Genomic DNA, 16,923 nt, shown 5'->3' with positions numbered 1-16,923 from the left:
CGCACAAGTCTCGAAGATGGCTGCAGTGGACGTGAAGAGAGCGAGCCACCTTCGGCCATCTCAGTGGAAACCAAGCGCCGTGTTTCACACCATTTGATTGCGCCCTCGGTACGCGAAGGAGCGGAAAGCACGGTCCAGCTACTGGACTCCCAGCTTATCTCAGAAGAAAGACTATACTCTCTCGGCCGCTGGGGCGGGGGTCGGTGAAGCCCGGCGCGCAGCGAATTAACGCCATTGAAGTTTATGTGCGAAAGAGGCCCTGACACTTTTTAACAAGACGCCTGACTGATATGTACAGCTTTGGTCAAAAGTCATCAGGTCGTACCGTTTGCTTTCGAGCTGCAGCGAGGAGATACTTTGGGCGCAACGCTGAAGACCAAAAGGTCAGGAAAGGCGAGGACGAGGCTTCCTCTGACCTTATTGAAATTCGGAGCTTGAGAGGTACGTGGCTCATAAGTGCTCCACTGCAAGATAGAAAAGCAAGCCATCCGACCCGGGGACTTTCAACCGAAAGTGTGCCATATGCGTTCATGCGATGTTAACCTTTGCGAAACGCGCAACATCCACCTGGACGGCTCCCTCAGGAGAATTTGTGGGGGCTGTATGTCTCCTGAGGTATTTGTGTGCGAACACGCATGCTTTATGTATATTGTATACAGCTAACTGTATTATGCAATCGTCTCCTCCCGCCTGCACTCATCCGGCATTCTCCCTTCCGCTATCGCGTAGTGCGGACTCGGTAATGAGCCAGAATTAAGCACATGGCTCTCTGGGCCACCACTGCCGCCTTTTGCCTCCTACATTAACACAGTTCCATCACACAGTTCCCCCCCCCTCTCTCTCTTCCTTACGCAGCTACAGCTGGTGCTCTCAGCCTGGTGCAGCTAACGAAACTCTGCACAGCTTCTCCGAAATGTGCACCAGGTGATCCTCGTGTGTGTTAACGATACAACTGATGGCGATCACCACAGCAATCATCTGCAGCTCAATCTTCGAAGATGATGCCCACTGCTATCTCGTATTCCAGCGCTGCGTGCTCGCCGCACACAGCCGCTTCCTGTAAATCTGACCAGGTCGGTCAAAGAAGCTGGCATGCCTACCAACCGCTCCGCAGAGCGCCGACCTATGTAACTGCGCATGCGCAGAGGTGGGGGGAAATTTGACGGAAAGTTATACAGCACTGAAAATTCTCTAAAGATGGGTCCAAGGATATTTAAGAATGACGGTAACCAGCAAGGTACTACCTCGCACTCTAGACGAGAATACGCCCCTATTTCGGAGCAAAAAGGCAGTAAGCTCTCCTCTAGCTTACTCCATTATTCAAAAAGGCTGTGCGCTATAGAGGACAGCTTACTCCCTTTTTATACCTCTCTGTTTAGAGTGTGTGCAGTCGCACATATCTGTCATCGCAAGCGACCAACATCCTGCGGGAACACCGGTGCCGTGCACATACTACGCTAGTAAGCTCTTTGCGCGATCACCGCTCGTCGCGCACCCTTTAGCGGCACGTGATAACGGAGCTTGTGCCAAAGATCGAGAGACAGTATACTGCACAGCGCACCCGAGGACAACGGGAGCCTTGAGGCGAAGTTCAGGCGCACTCCCGCACCGCCGACTGCTTTTTAGGGTGCCTCGATGGCCAAGCTGGTCCATCGAGGCACCATAGCTGCTCTCGGCGAGGGAAGCCACCGCAGGGGGGAAGGGGGGTACTCACAAAGGCGCGCAGTAACGGGCCGGCATCCCTTCCCGCGGGCCAGCAGCAGACAGCCGCTGCAGATCATCTCCGGCGAGTCTCCCTCGCCGCCGCAGAAGAAGAGGCCGCTCACAGGCGCTGCTGCGGCTGCTCCGGGGAGACGTGCGTCCAGGCGACGACAAGCGGCCCTTTCACGAAGAGCTCATCGACGCTGCCTGTCTCCTCGGCGCGTTGCGGCGAGCAGGTAACGACCCCGTGAGTCGCCGCCCCGCCCTGGATGCGGCGTCATCCCACTGACCTCCTCCTGCGAGGCTCGCTAGCAGGAAAGACTCCGCGCGCGGCCTTTCTTCTCGGCGGCGTCTCGTTCCAGGTGCGTCCGTTCCCGCCGCCACGAGAGTCCCGCAAGGCACCCTTTGTCGTCTCTGTCGCGTGGGCTAACAGGCTTGCGCCAAGACCCAGCCAGTCACAGCGTGCGGTTCAGTTGCCTTCCCCCAGCACGCACAGGACGAACAGTTTCCCAAAGAGACGTGCGTCTGCGTGTGCCCACAACGATTCCCTCGCCTTACATGTGTAGCGACCAAAGCGTCAAAGAAGCGCTCTTCTGTCCAGCACTGCTGGAAACACTGTCCTTGCATGTACACCAGGCCGCGCGCGTGGTCGAAGAGCACCTAATCCGGAAGGGTCCCAAGCACGGTATTCACGCTCATCGCTGCAGGGGTGACGCACGAGATGTCAAGAGGAATGCTAGGCCTGTTTCCCGGGACTGGTCGACGAGTTGACGCTCCGTCCGAGAACCATTGGCGTACGGCCACAAAAACCTCTGGAACAAAGACGCTACCCTGACGTACACAGGCAAGCTCGACGTTCCCGGGAGGCACTCGAATGCGGGCCGGCTCCGACACAAAACGATAAAGGAGCGAGCAGCGGCGGATGCCTGCGGAATGTGCCGCGCATCGGAACGCAGCCTATATAATGGCGCCAGCGGCGGGGACAGCTGCATCGTATCGATAAAGCGGGAAGAGGAGGAGGCATCACTGCTTCTCCACCGCCCCGAAGCAATCAAGGTTATACGGACAGCCAGAAGGGGCCCATCAAACAGCGGCACCCTTTCCCAGCTGGAGGCGGCGGCCAGCGATGCGCCCAGCGCCAAAGTCTCTCCTCCACTGCGGAGCCCCCGACAACCGGTCAGCGCACAAATCGGCCGCAGTGAGCGGACGCCCGCGCGCCAGGTGTGGAGATGCCCAGCGGCCGGCCTATACCTCCGTTGGCACCCTTTAAACGACGACAAGAAAGAAAGAAAGAAATCGGCGCTCACTTTTTTTTTATTTTTAACCGCGAGCAAACAGCTGCCGCTCGCAGCGCGCGCACGCGACCGCGAGGCTGGTCGGCCTCCCGACAGGCGTCTAATGGCGTGTACCTACAACCACGATAAGATGCTGCTCAGCACCGACGGTCTTTGAGAAGTGCGTTGCCGGCCGGCAGCTCATCAACGAGGCAATCTCAGAAGAGGTCTCTACAGCGTCCTTTCCTTGTTTTCTCGCCTTTAGTCAGCTTGACTTTCACCTCGGCCCAGGCTGAAGCGCCGCGCCAGCTGCGCCTACCGCACCGCAGAGGGCGCGGCCGACGGGTCAGCCGAAAGCGTGACGCCAAACGTTTTTTTTTTTCTTGTTTTAAGAGTGGAAGACCAGGGCGTTTACACACAAACCACGCACCACTGCTGGTTTGGCGCATAATGGACGCTGACGTCACCTCAATAAAGCAGAAAAGCACCTCTTCAAAGCCGTGATTTTGAGTGCGTCGACCTGAATCGAGCTGGCGTCGACCGTGGATAAAAAAAAAAAAGGCTTTTCTTAGCCCTCCACCACCTCCTGCCTCCCAGCGCACTGCACCAGCTTGTACACGACCTCCCTGAACAATAAATTCACCTCAATAAAGCAGAAAGCCACCTCTTCAAAGTAACGCCGTGATTTCAGTGCGTCGACCTGAATCGACCTGGCGTCGACCATGGACAAGAAAAGAAAACCTGACTTTTCTTAGCCCTCCACCACCTCCTGCCTCCCAGCGCACTGCACCAGCTTGTACACGACCTCCCTGAACAATAAATTCACCTCAATAAAGCAGAAAGCCACCTCTTCAAAGTAACGCCGTGATTTCAGTGCGTCGACCTGAATCGACCTGGCGTCGACCATGGACAAGAAAAGAAAACCTGACTTTTTGTAGTCCTCCACCACCTCCTTCCTCCCAGCGCACTGCACCAGCTTGTACACGACCTCCCTGAACAATAAATTCACCTCAATAAAGCAGAAAGCCACCTCTTCAAAGTAACGCCGTGATTTCAGTGCGTCGACCTGAATCGACCTGGCGTCGACCATGGACAAGAAAAGAAAACCTGACTTTTTGTAGTCCTCCACCACCTCCTTCCTCCCAGCGCACTGCACCAGCTTGTACACGACCTCCCTGAACAATAAATTCACCTCAATAAAGCAGAAAGCCACCTCTTCAAAGTAACGCCGTGATTTCAGTGCGTCGACCTGAATCGACCTGGCGTCGACCATGGACAAGAAAAGAAAACCTGACTTTTTGTAGTCCTCCACCACCTCCTTCCTCCCAGCGCACTGCACCAGCTTGTACACGACCTCCCTGAACAATAAATTCACCTCAATAAAGCAGAAAGCCACCTCTTCAAAGTAACGCCGTGATTTCAGTGCGTCGACCTGAATCGACCTGGCGTCGACCATGGACAAGAAAAGAAAACCTGACTTTTTGTAGTCCTCCACCACCTCCTTCCTCCCAGCGCACTGCACCAGCTTGTACACGACCTCCCTGAACAATAAATTCACCTCAATAAAGCAGAAAGCCACCTCTTCAAAGTAACGCCGTGATTTCAGTGCGTCGACCTGAATCGACCTGGCGTCGACCATGGACAAGAAAAGAAAACCTGACTTTTTGTAGTCCTCCACCACCTCCTTCCTCCCAGCGCACTGCACCAGCTTGTACACGACCTCCCTGAACAATAAATTCACCTCAATAAAGCAGAAAGCCACCTCTTCAAAGTAACGCCGTGATTTCAGTGCGTCGACCTGAATCGACCTGGCGTCGACCATGGACAAGAAAAGAAAACCTGACTTTTTGTAGTCCTCCACCACCTCCTTCCTCCCAGCGCACTGCACCAGCTTGTACAGGACCTCCCTGAACATGTCTTCCGATGTATTTCAGTCTGTCTCTGTACTTGTCCTCAGTTTCCTTGTTTACCACGGGACTGCCAGATGGTGACGCTCACTTCAGGTAAGGGTGAGCGCGGGAGTTTTCGCCTATGACGACGCCAACGGCAATGCCGTTAACCCCGTGTAAACTCCCGCACACAGCTATCGCGGAGCCCTGGCTCTCTACGGTCAAAGAAAGCCCCAGCAGATTCGATGCAGTTTTCCGCGCCGGATTCCGGTGTTCTGTTTCCAAGCGGGTTGACTGGTCCAGTTCTGCCATTGTAATTCAGCACATGGCACCGAACAAGCTACAAGGTCGAGCGCACCGTTACAATGTGGTCTGCAGACTGTGCACATGAACGAATTTGCGCCATGGCTGTCAGTGACCAACTCGACCGAAGATCTTCTTGACCACTCGCCAATACCGGCAAATGTGGCGCACGCCATCAGTCCTTGACCCTTTGATCTGATTTTCGCCCACGCGTGTACTCTTCACACGTACACCTTTAGCAATTATTGTTATTTCTTGTCTGTATAATAATAATTGGTTTCTGGGGAAAGGAAATGGCGCAGTATCTGTCTCGTATATCGTTGGACACCTGAACCGCGACGTAATAAAGGGAAGGGATAAAGGAGAGAGTGAAAGAAGAAAGAGGTGCCGTAGTGGAGGGCTCCGGACTAATTTCTACCACCTGGGGATCTTTAACGTGCACTGACATCGCACAGCACACGGGCGCCTTAGCGTTTCGCCTCCATAAAAACGCAGCCGCCGTGGTCGGGTTGGAACCGGGGAACTCCGGATCAGTAGTCGAGCGCCCTAACTGAGCCACCGCGGCTGGTCTTGTCTGTATGCAATGTGGCGATTCTTAACGCACCTTGTTGCTACCAGCTTCGTTCCATTTGTCCGTGCGGAATGAACGGACTACGTAAGAGCAAGAGCTCGAAAATCTCTCAATATTCTTCTAGTAATGTACACAGGGCATGAAGGTTGTCAACGGTTCCACCTTTAGGTGATCCCTACTGCGTACGTGCCAATTATCTACAGACGACCGGATTTGTAAACTGACCTCTGTCTCCCCGCGGAGCACATAAACTGGGCAGAGCAATGAAGTTATCTGCGCTCTGAAGACAAACTGTGAACAAACACGCGCGGTTCAAAGTGCGACGTCTTGCCTTGTGGCCCAAAGAACGTACACAGCAGCGTTTCTTCCTCTCGTGACCTTGGCTGTCCCAGCTTCGAGTCCATGCGGCGTAAGCACAGTTTGAAGAGGGAAAATCAGAAAACGCACACTACAGTGGCGATTATCATGACTGGCTGTTGTTCATATATATATATATATATATATATATATATATATATATATATATATATATATATATATATATATATATATATATATATATATATATATATATATATATATGGATGTCAAATCAAAGCAACCGATTAAAAATATAAATATAACAAGTTGGGCAAAGTCGCATTAAACAATAACGGATTTATTCAACGTATATATATATATATATATATATATATATATATATATATATATATATATATATATATATATATATATATATATATATATATATATATATATATATATATCGAGACGCTGTTTGGGAACATAAAGCACCTGGTAGCAAAACAAATGAGAAACGCCGGACCCGTGGCAAAATGGTGACCGCCCCTTTCATACGGCAGACCTCATCAACGATGCATCTATGTGAGCGCGTGCGTGTGCAGACTTGCAACAAACGGAAACCTGCTCGAAAGGCGCCCCGCCGTGCATCGCGAGTAGCAGCTGCTGCCAGACTGGGAGTGAATATAAAACGGCAGGCGGACAGCTGCGCAATGCAATGCACAGTCGACCTTGAGAGGAGACCTCAGCACCGGCAGTGCACTACGCGTCATATGCTTTGTCTATAAGATTACAGCGGTTATCGTTATTTACACAAGAACACGATAGCCAGATATGCGGTTTGATTTTCGCAACGCGTCAAGGTCTTGTTAAAAGCCTAAGGTGCCATTATGCATCGGCGAAAGAAATGCACACACCCAAGCACGGTACGTGGCTTTGTGCAGTTGAAATATAATTAACGTTGATTGGTTCGAGTGTTGCTGGATTGTTCCGAAGCTCTGAACTTCAAATTTTACACCCTCGTAGCCAAAAGCTTTATTAACGGGAACGCGGGATCACGTGGCGTTCCCTACAATAAGCGCAAACTAGCGGCTTTGCGTGCTCTATCGCGCATGCGCCCTCATCAGCTATTGATCTTAAAAAGCGGAGACACTATAGCGCGCTCCATGCGCTCCCAGCTATTAAAGGCGCGAGAATAGCCCCCTATTAACAAATAAGCACGCTGTTCTGTGACACAATTTTTTTTTGAAAGAATAAAATCAAAGTAAGCATGATGTAATGTGGTACCTTTTAATTACTGACCCGTGGGCCATCAAGGGGCGCCGAAGCGTAGAACAGTAGACGCTGGCAGGCAACAGCGAACTAAACTGCAGGTGGTGAACACCGCAGCGAATATTTTGTGAGCATCGGATAATCAGCCTCATCGGTCTACAATACCTGAAGTCTCTGAAATCGCCCTATTCAGATATTAATATCATGTTAGCATTCCTCCATGCTTAGGGTACATTTGAGGTGGCATGGTGTCATGTGTACAATGCTGCAAGATTCTATACCACTGTCTCGGCCACCTTTCAATGGCCCTGCAGTTATCTGACCGTCAGGAGCCGATTTCTTCTCTGCATTACTTTACAGACGTTCGCCCTTCTCCGTTACCGCAAGAATTTCGATTTCCTTCGAGCAAGGATGTATATTATCAGTGAAATAAAGATATCGATTGAGTTCCAAATCTATAGAATTCCTCCGTTGTATACCTTAACCATCTTCTCCTAAATACAAACGCCATTAACATCTTATTACGCACGGGTGCAGACAAAAGTAAACCTCATCCCGCAAACTTTTGTCCATGACTGTATAAATCTGGCTCGTGATCACTTCGAACTTCCGCTGTGCTTCGTTAATTCATGCTTCCCACCACCCTGTCCTTATTATGTTTTCTTGCGTCTTACCTTACGTGCATTAGTTTTTAAGGTTCTAGTCGTTACACATCGTTGAAGCTCAAAAATATGATGTTTTAGGCGTTCCTTAATACCTTGCTTGCAGGCACAGTTCTGCAATGTTTTCCTGGTTACGGTATCTCCTACTTCGATTGCGTTTGCCGTTATTACACTGATAAAGTAATAATTCATCGCACCTATGCTATGGTTGTCACCTTCGGTTAAAGCAGAGCACTTGTTCTGACACGCAACAGTTCAAGCCCCACATCCCTGTTCCTTCTTGTTAGCTCGTTCAGGTTTTTCTTCATGAGTACAGCTGCCCACTTTCTGAAATCTAGGCCAAGACTTGATCCCAACACCTTCTCGTCACCACAGTTCATCATTTCTACCGCTGTATCCAGGAAGATCCTGGGATGGCCCTAAATTGAAAAAACTATTTCATTCTGAGTTGCTGAGAAAAATAGTGTTAAATTGAAACATCTTTTTTCCATGCGACTCAGTTCAAATACGTGAAGTCAATGCCCGGAAAAAATCTGGTCACTACAGGCGTGCACAGGTCTCTCCATAAGGAGGGGGCCAAAGTTCACGGTAGCACCCTTTCATGTCTTCTGGATAGCAAAGAACAATATGGTACAAAATTTCCGCTCCCCTTCCCCCTCATGTCTACTAAGGGGGAGGGGGCTATTGCTCCCCCCCCCCCCCCCCTCTGCCTTCCACAGCGCACGCCTATGGCGGTCACCGTTTGGAAATGGATGGCGCTGTTGTAGCCTGGCTTCAAGGATCCGCGACGGATAAGCTGTCTTCAGCGTCACCGCACTTTGCTTACGGAAGCGGCAGGTGGTGGCCACACTTGTATTTCACTTTTCTTTCTTTTACTTTCTCTCGCCCATAGAAGCCCCATTTAGGGCGAAAGGATCCCTCTGTCACTGCAGGCCAACTGCAGTTCATCCCCACTGTGTGGTGAACGCGCCCAACAGGCGCAAGTTGGCGCGGCGGGGCGGCACCGACCGGAGTGCACGGGGTGACATTGAGAGAAAGGCGGCGCTGTTATCGGAGCCTCCACCGCCAAGCACGCACTGCGCAGCGGAGCAGGAAGGGTCGCACCTGCCCGGCCCGTGACAGCAGGCGAGCGGCGGCAGCGGGCAGGCCGCTCTCTGGCCGCGCAGAAATCGCGCAGCGCCGCGGAGGCCACATAAAGCCCCAACTCGATGGACACATCCTACGCGTACCGGCGGAGCGCCTACGCGCACGGGCGTACGCTGGATCCTGTCTGCGCATGCGCAAAGCGCGACGCGCGCGCAGGCGCGAGCAGGGGCAGATATCTGTCCATGTTAGATATCCGCGCCTGAGCGCGCGCGCTTGCGCGCGCGTCGGTCCGGTTTACAACAATAGGAGGACGGCGGGGGCTCTCGGGGACTCTTTTCTTTATGGCTTGAACCTATCCCAGGTTCCTGGAACTTTTCTTCGCGGTTTAAGTTGTCCTTTCAGCGCCCCCCAAATCCCCTTTCTTCACGCTTGAAATTCCTTCGGTCGGCTCGAGAGGGTGAACGCCCCAGCACAGGGAGCATGGAGGTGTATGACTTTTTTCGACGTCTGGCACGGCGCGGCGCTAGGATGTGTGCATCGAGTTGGGGCTTAAGGTAGTGGCGGTGATCCGCAAAGCTGCATTGTCATAGGGCGAAGGCTGGCTGGCCGGATTAGATGAAAATGGCAAAACACTGGCACAGCTCGTCGCTGGGTTCCACGAAACAATAGGTCACGCCGATGACCGAGAATGACCCCCCCCCCCCCCCGCAAAGAAATAACGGCGATAAAAAAATGGCGGACGATTTAGCATGGTTAGGCCAAATGCAAATTCAGTTTTTCCCTTCGGTTTCGGCTCGAGGCTCAGCTTTCAAGGTCAAGCAGGTTTTCAGACAAAGGCGAAATCGGACTAAATCTCCGCCTTCACGGTATGACGCGATAGTGTTGATGGGTTAATGCCCATTTATGCGGAAATGGTAGTTCTCCCGTTTACATTCATAGATCCCGGGGAGTCCTCATACCGCTCCTGGCGCAGTGGTTAAGCGATGTGCCGCTGCTATGCGATGGCAGCTGCTGCCAACGGTGGGGCTTGCGAGACCCAGCTAGGTTACCCTTCCCGAGAAACCTCAAGGTTGTGGAGAGAGGTTCGGACAGATCGCCGAAATCTATGATTGTGAGGTTCCAGTGCTAGCGCACTAAAAGGGCGTTCCCCCGCAGTCAGAAGTTTATGAAACGCAATATTAGCGACAGAATTGAATTCCACCGCCATCTTTCTACGCAGCCTGGAAAAGATGTAGCATGCAGCCTAATTGCTGCAGAGTGGCAATTCGGGCTAGTTGGTTCGATGATTACAAAGAGGCAAAGCAGCGAAACAAACAAGGACGACGGAAGGAAAGACAACGCGTGCCTCCAGGGCTTGTGGTCTTTCCTTCTACTCGTCCTAGTTAGTTGCGATGATTTGTCTCTTGTTAGCCTAAACGTAAATGCGTCCCTGAATCTCAACCAATGCGCCTTGCATGCGACGAAATCAAATTTCTTCGACAAAGTCGCATTCCCCGAACTCATGACTGCGGATGTCAATCAGGCAGGAACGAAACATGAACAGTGCCTGTGAATAAAAATTTTTCCATCTGCAGTGCACAACAAGCCTGATTCATGTTTCTGGGAAAAGGGTCTACCGCAGTACATATTCATAAACCGGTTGTACAGGAACATATCACTTCAAAGTAGAAAAGCACGACATATGCGTGTTCGCGTTTCATTCCGGTCTGACTAAGCGTCAACATCAACACTAGATGCAAGCAGGCCACTCTGTGCAAACCCCCAGAGACACGAGGCTGCCACATGGACCTCCAGCCAGCAAGCTCATCCGGACACTACTACGCTCGCGAGAGGCGCAGCAACCCCGCGGCGGAGGGGAAGGAGAGGCTGCGCGTGCCGCCCGCGTTATCAAAAGACGCGTGCGGGGCACGTGCCGCGCCATTTGGCCACCGCTCGAGATGAGCGCACAGGTGCTGGTGCGACGGATGGGCTGCTGCGGCCACTCCGGCTAATGAACGAGCCGCAAAATACAGCTTGGCAAGCTGGCGCGGTTCCCGAGAAGGAGGGGGGGGGGGGGGGGCGCTGTTGCCGGCAAGTCGACGCCCAGCGTTGCCTCGCGTGACTCCGATTAGCGCTTCCGTATGCACACACGGAAAGAGGACGCTACGCTCGGGCTGTAAACGTGCAACTGAAGGCCAGCAGAAGTGTCAATGGGAGAGAACAGGGCTACACTAAAGTGAGAAGCAAAAAAATTCAGGGGGGCACTTTGTTGACCTAAAGTGCGGTAAGGCGAAAACCGGGGGACACCCGAAACACGCTGTAAGGGAAGGAAAATGAAAATGACAATTGGTTTTAGGAAGAAAATGACGCCTGTCTCGCACATATCGGTGGACACCCGAACCGCGCCGTAAGGGAAGGAAAATGAAATGAAAATTGGCTTTAGGAAGGAAATGACCCCTGTCTCACATATCTCGGTGGACACCCGAACGGCGCCGTAAGGAAGGAAAATGAAATGAAAATTGGTTTTAGGAAGGAAATCACCCCTGTCTCACATATCTCGATGGACACCCGAACCGCGCCGTAAGGGAAGGAAAATGAAATGAAAATTGGCTATAGGAAGGAAATTACCCGTCTCACATATCTCGGTAGACACCCGAACCACGTTTGATTGACAGCTATATTGTGACAGATTTCGCGGACGGACGGACAACGAGAAGCCATTAAAGGCTTTCGCCTTAAAATAAAACGAGTTTGGAAACGAACGAAAATGCGAGTAAACTGAATTGGGACGCTGCCATCCATTTCCACGTTGCGCGTAATTTGAAAGCGGGTAGAACTACAAAAATAAAACATGTCACTCGCTGCGGCAACTCTATTTCCGGCCCCAGGGAACCCATCGACATTGTTATTTAGGAAAAAAAAAACTTTCCTTTGCTACTACCAAGAATACTGCTGCCAGCTAACTGCAACCGCTACTGCTACAACTTCCGATAACAATAGTAATATACGGCTTTTACTTTGAAGATCACTGTCAGCGCGTATTAAAAAACAATTATGGCCCGCAAGGACAGAAAATCACCAAAGGATTTGTACTGTCGTTCCTGTTGATCTCCCTGCTGTGTGAATAAAGAAGAGCTTCAAATGGGCCTAGTTGGTTTGTAATCTTCGGCATTGTTATTGCGCTACTCAAGGTTTACACAGACAAGAACGACACATACAGACAGGGCGCAAATATATTGCGCCCTGTCTGTATGTGTCGTTCTTGTCTGTGTAAACCTTGAGTAGATATTGCGCCCTGTCTGTACGTGTCGTTCTTGTCTGTGTAAACCTTGAATAGCGCAATAACAATGCCGAAGGTGTGAATAAAGTCATACCATGCCAGCCGCCGCGGTGGCCCAGCGGCTATGGTGCTCGGCTGCTGACGCTAAAGACGCGGGTTTGATCCCGGCCGCGGCGGTCGAATTTCGATGGAGGCGAAATTCTAGAGGCCCGTGTACTGTGCGATGTCAGTGCAGGTTAAAGAACCCTAGGGGGTCGAAATTTCCGGAGCCCTTCATTACGACGTTCCTCATAGCCTCAGTCGCTTTAGGACGTTAAATCCAAATCAACCAACCAACCATCCCCTGGCGGCGAAAATTTTTCGAAGGCTAAAAAAAATAATAGGAAAATATTGACACTCTTTTGCTCAGAGACGCCAGTGCAACTAGGTGTAAAACAAGCGACAGTGACCAAGTGGCCACGAGGCTCTTAGATGGCACGTAACACACTGCGCGGGTGGAAAATCGAGAAAAAAATAATCACGAAAAAGATTACAGCTGAACAAGGCGTGAGGGCGTGTGTGCTACGGAAGGATGCATTTTCCATTACGCCGCGCATCTCATTTCCCGTGGGCTGGCCGTGGCCGAGCACACGCAGCACAGGTTCGCATTAGCATGACTTTGCGATGCCACACACTTGAGCGGCACCGGAAAGGAGCCACGCGCATTTCCTGCTCCACTTTGCACACGCGTACACCGAGCTATCCCCCGCACTCGTTTTTCCTCCTACAATCGCAGTAAAGGAAACGGGAGATGTTGTGGATGCCTCATGTTCCGACGTAAGCGAGGCACACGCGTACGTGAGTGTGCAAACTCTAACCGGCTTTCTATTACTACATGGCCGTCGTTTCTTCCCCAGGAAAGCTTCTCCGGGCCTCAGAAAGAGCACAGTTCGTGAAGCAGAACATGTTTCCCAAGCCTGGACAAGAAGAGTTTTGCGGATGCTAGCCTCACAGTTTTTTCTCTTTGAATTTTATTTTTCTTCGCGCTCTGTGCTATGGGCCTCCGCACCTTCACAGAGTATAGCAGCGAACCTTTTGCGTCGTTATTTTCACAAATGCGCGGTGGAACGCGCACTTCTATCATGAATACCAGCAATATTTTGGTAAAGCGCACAGCGTAACCACTTGGACGCGTCGGGGATAGAATTTTATTGAAAGCAGCCGTCTCGGAAGCCAGCTCCGAACGCCAGCGACTGCAGTATGTGACTCCGGCAGCCGGAGCTATTCGCCTGCTCGACGTTCGGTCCGCGGCACAAATATGAAAGCTGGCAGAGGCTTCGCCTTGCAGCCACTGGTTTTGATAATGCACCGCACTCGTTCGTCGTAGAAGCACTCATAACTATCGTTTAACTATTGTCCTACCGAAACAAACTTCGCATGAGAACTTGCGCGAGGCAGGTGGACTGACGGACAGACGGACGTATGTTTAACATCACAAGGATGCTTGACGCACCAGCAAAAAGTCAGTGGGATGAAAATGCCGACGCACACTACAGATGCCTGGCAGTGGAACACACGAGTACGCCAACAAGAAGAGCATGAGAACACTTTGAGAAAAACGTTGGGAAATATTCGGTTATGGGGGTTTAACATCCCAAAGCGACTCGGGCTATGAGGGACGAGGTAGTGAAGGGATCCGGAAATTTCGTTCGACCACCTGCGGTTCTTTACCGTGCACTGACATCGCACAGGACACGGGCCTCCAGAATTTCGCCTCCATCGAAATTCCACCGCCGCGATCGAACCCGCCCGCGTCTTTCGCGTCAGCAGAAGGGCGCCATAACCACTCAGCCACTGCGGTGGCCGTTGGAAAATATCGCAAGAACATAATAGAGTTTGCATTGTTTAGCTATACATCGATTCGGATTCCTTATTTAATAAACTCTATAGGTAAGAGCCGAAAAGCACAAAAAAAAAACGCGACACAGGGGAATAGAAGAGCGTAAGACGCGTGCGCATGCCTGCCGGGAGAGCCGGCAGTGCATAAGTGCGCGATAGCCATGGGCACGCAGACGCCAATAAAGAGGGAAAACAGCAAAATGCGCTTCACGCAAGGACGCGAAGATGACGGCGCTTGCAGTGTTGCATCACAGACCCGCGCGCACTGGGCGATGCATTGCAAACGAGCTTGGCTCACTTAAAGTCGCTTTTTTCGCGAGCTTCTGCGATCCAACGAAGCAGGACGGCGTCAACCAAAAGTGTTGCGCAGCGCAGTGCTTGGCAAAGCGGGAAGTGAAGCAAGCAGCAGCGCTGCAGTCGCGGTGCGGAAATACTGCGCCTGACGGGGTGGAAAGCTATAAAAGCGACCCGTGACGACTGAGGGCCAACGACGCTGACGGAGTCGTCATGTGCGCTAAGCACGTAACGAAAATCACGACAGAAATGCACACGCGATCGCACGAAGTGATGCCACAAGTCTGCTTTATAAGCACTGGTTGTACGTTTCACTATTGCACTGATTTCGCCACAGCGTCTTTGAATTTGATTTCCCCGTTCCTTTTTAATTCCACTACTGCGTGGGCTGGTGGGTGGATGGTTATGCAGGGTGGAGCTTCTTAAGGGTATACAGGTGGGTAGACGGGCGATGGACTATACTGCTAAAGCACTGAAGTTTACCGGGCGTTTATGCTACCGCGGTAACGCCAATTTCAGCGAGAGGTGAGTGGTAAATGCCTATGCCAGTCGCACTGTTTAGTAACTGTGGGTAGGTGTGTGGGATGTCTGTTGCGTTTGCGCTGCTGTACACTCGCATTAAAGCCACGGGTAAGCTGCAGTGAATGCCCCCTTGACGCCAAGAGTGACGTCATCGTGTTCGGACCAATTAGTGAGTGGCATTCTGGCCGACCGTCATGCCGACATGCTTGACTACTCCCCTCCATTCTGGGCAATCAACGAGAGATGTGTTACACAGCAGCTGTCGCTCTTCAATAAAAATGCGCGAGGAAAGAAAAGTAGAAAAAGCAGCGGCAGCCGTGGTGCAATGGAAGCGGGTCAAGCGAAACCACCCGCAAGCGCGTGGGCGGGAGGAAAAGAGCACGACACAGAAAGGTCAGGGCGCGACACACCTTATCGAAGAAGTGCCGACTGTCGGACCCCGGGAACCACAGGCACGTCGCCGCGACGGTGGCGCCACGCGAGACAAAATCGGAGGAAAACAAAACCATCGGCGGCGCCAAGAAGATCAGCGATCAAGTCGAAACGAGCCGAGACTAGCCATGTCGGCCCAAGACGGAGCGGCGCGACTCTAAAACAGTCCGTTATCGGGACAGGCTGCGGGTGCTACATGTAGGCCACGGAATACCGATCGGTGGGGAAAAAAGAAAGAAAGATGAGAGAAGAAGCAGCTCGGCGACGTGAGGGCAAGCGGCAGAGTAGAGACGAGACAGCACGAGCGAGCAGCGGCCACTCGCCAGGGGCAACAACAAACGGCCGTTTTCGCGACGAGTCGCGGGGCGCGCGTCGGCGAAATGTCGTTGCTCAATCTCCCCAGCCGTGTTCGACAGGAGGCCTCCACGAAATTGCTCACAAGCCACACACAGAGCGGCCCCGCGGCGGCGCCCCTGTATACAGATTGCGGGACTGCACCCCCGAGTCATTTTCTTTATTGCTTTGAATTGCTCCATTTCTGGACGCGTTCGGTTTCTAGCGTGCTCTCCTTCTTGTGTTCGCGTGGATGCGCGCTCTCCTAGCGGCGCCAGAGTAAATTCTCGCCCCGGGATCCAAACCCCGCTAAGCGAAAGCCTTGACCGGACGTTTACAATATTGTGGTAATCCTTATTTCAACGACAGATGTGGTAATACGAAATGCAGACGCCAGTCGGAGTGTTCTACAACTCTGAGGATGTAGCACGTCTGTCGCGTTTACGATGCCAAACACACATCAGCGCCACGGGCAAAGCTCAGGTGAAAGCATCGTGACGTCGCTCCGTCTGACCGATCAAAGTGAATCATTGCACCTTGTGTGTAACGCCAACGACAAGGAATCCGCGTAAAACGGGAAACGCGGCCTTAGCAGCTGTCGCTACAAAAGTTCGGTCCGCACGTATTGCGTAGCTTCCAGGAGCGGCGACGCGCAATAATATTTTCTCGCCGACGCGAAGCTTCTACCCCCGAGCGCGCTCCCTTCCAACCAGCTCGTATCACGCCGCCGCCATTAGGCAAATAATTTTAAAAACTTATCCTTTGACTACTTTACGGCGGCTTGAATAAGATCACTAAGTGCACTGCCTTAACCAGGCAGTACTCGTGTCATACCCGTGTACATATATTCGTGAAGATCACAAGTCAACCAGCTCGGCAGCTATAGGGAGAAAAAAAAAACTTTGTCAAGGGGAAACAAGATATAGCAGCCAACCTTGAAAAAGAAAAAGCGAGATTCAGAAAGCACTCGGCGGTGAAGTAAAATGCTGTAGAAAAGAAGAGACAAAAGAAAAGCATCCTTGGAGGTTACCGATTTTCCCTGCACATGGACCGCGGAGCAAACGAAGAGAAAAATAGAGATTGACGGTTCAGTCCGCCCTGTCTGTGCTATGTGAGGTCTAAAAATGAAAAGGAAAATCATTTTTTG

At 51.7% G+C, this 16,923-nt stretch overlaps 1 protein-coding gene across 12 annotated transcripts in view; it reads right to left on the bottom strand.

Annotated features, from left to right (window-relative positions):
- Positions 1-16,923, bottom strand: part of LOC144126208 (uncharacterized) — a 140,629-nt gene that overhangs the window by 73,895 nt on the left and 49,811 nt on the right. The window lies entirely within an intron of this gene.

The sequence above is a fragment of the Amblyomma americanum genome, chromosome 3, assembly GCF_052857255.1.
Source record: "Amblyomma americanum isolate KBUSLIRL-KWMA chromosome 3, ASM5285725v1, whole genome shotgun sequence".
NCBI classification, from domain to species: Eukaryota; Metazoa; Arthropoda; class Arachnida; order Ixodida; family Ixodidae; genus Amblyomma; species Amblyomma americanum.
Note: the sequence above shows the minus strand (reverse complement) of the source record. Positions and strands in the feature narration are given on the sequence as shown.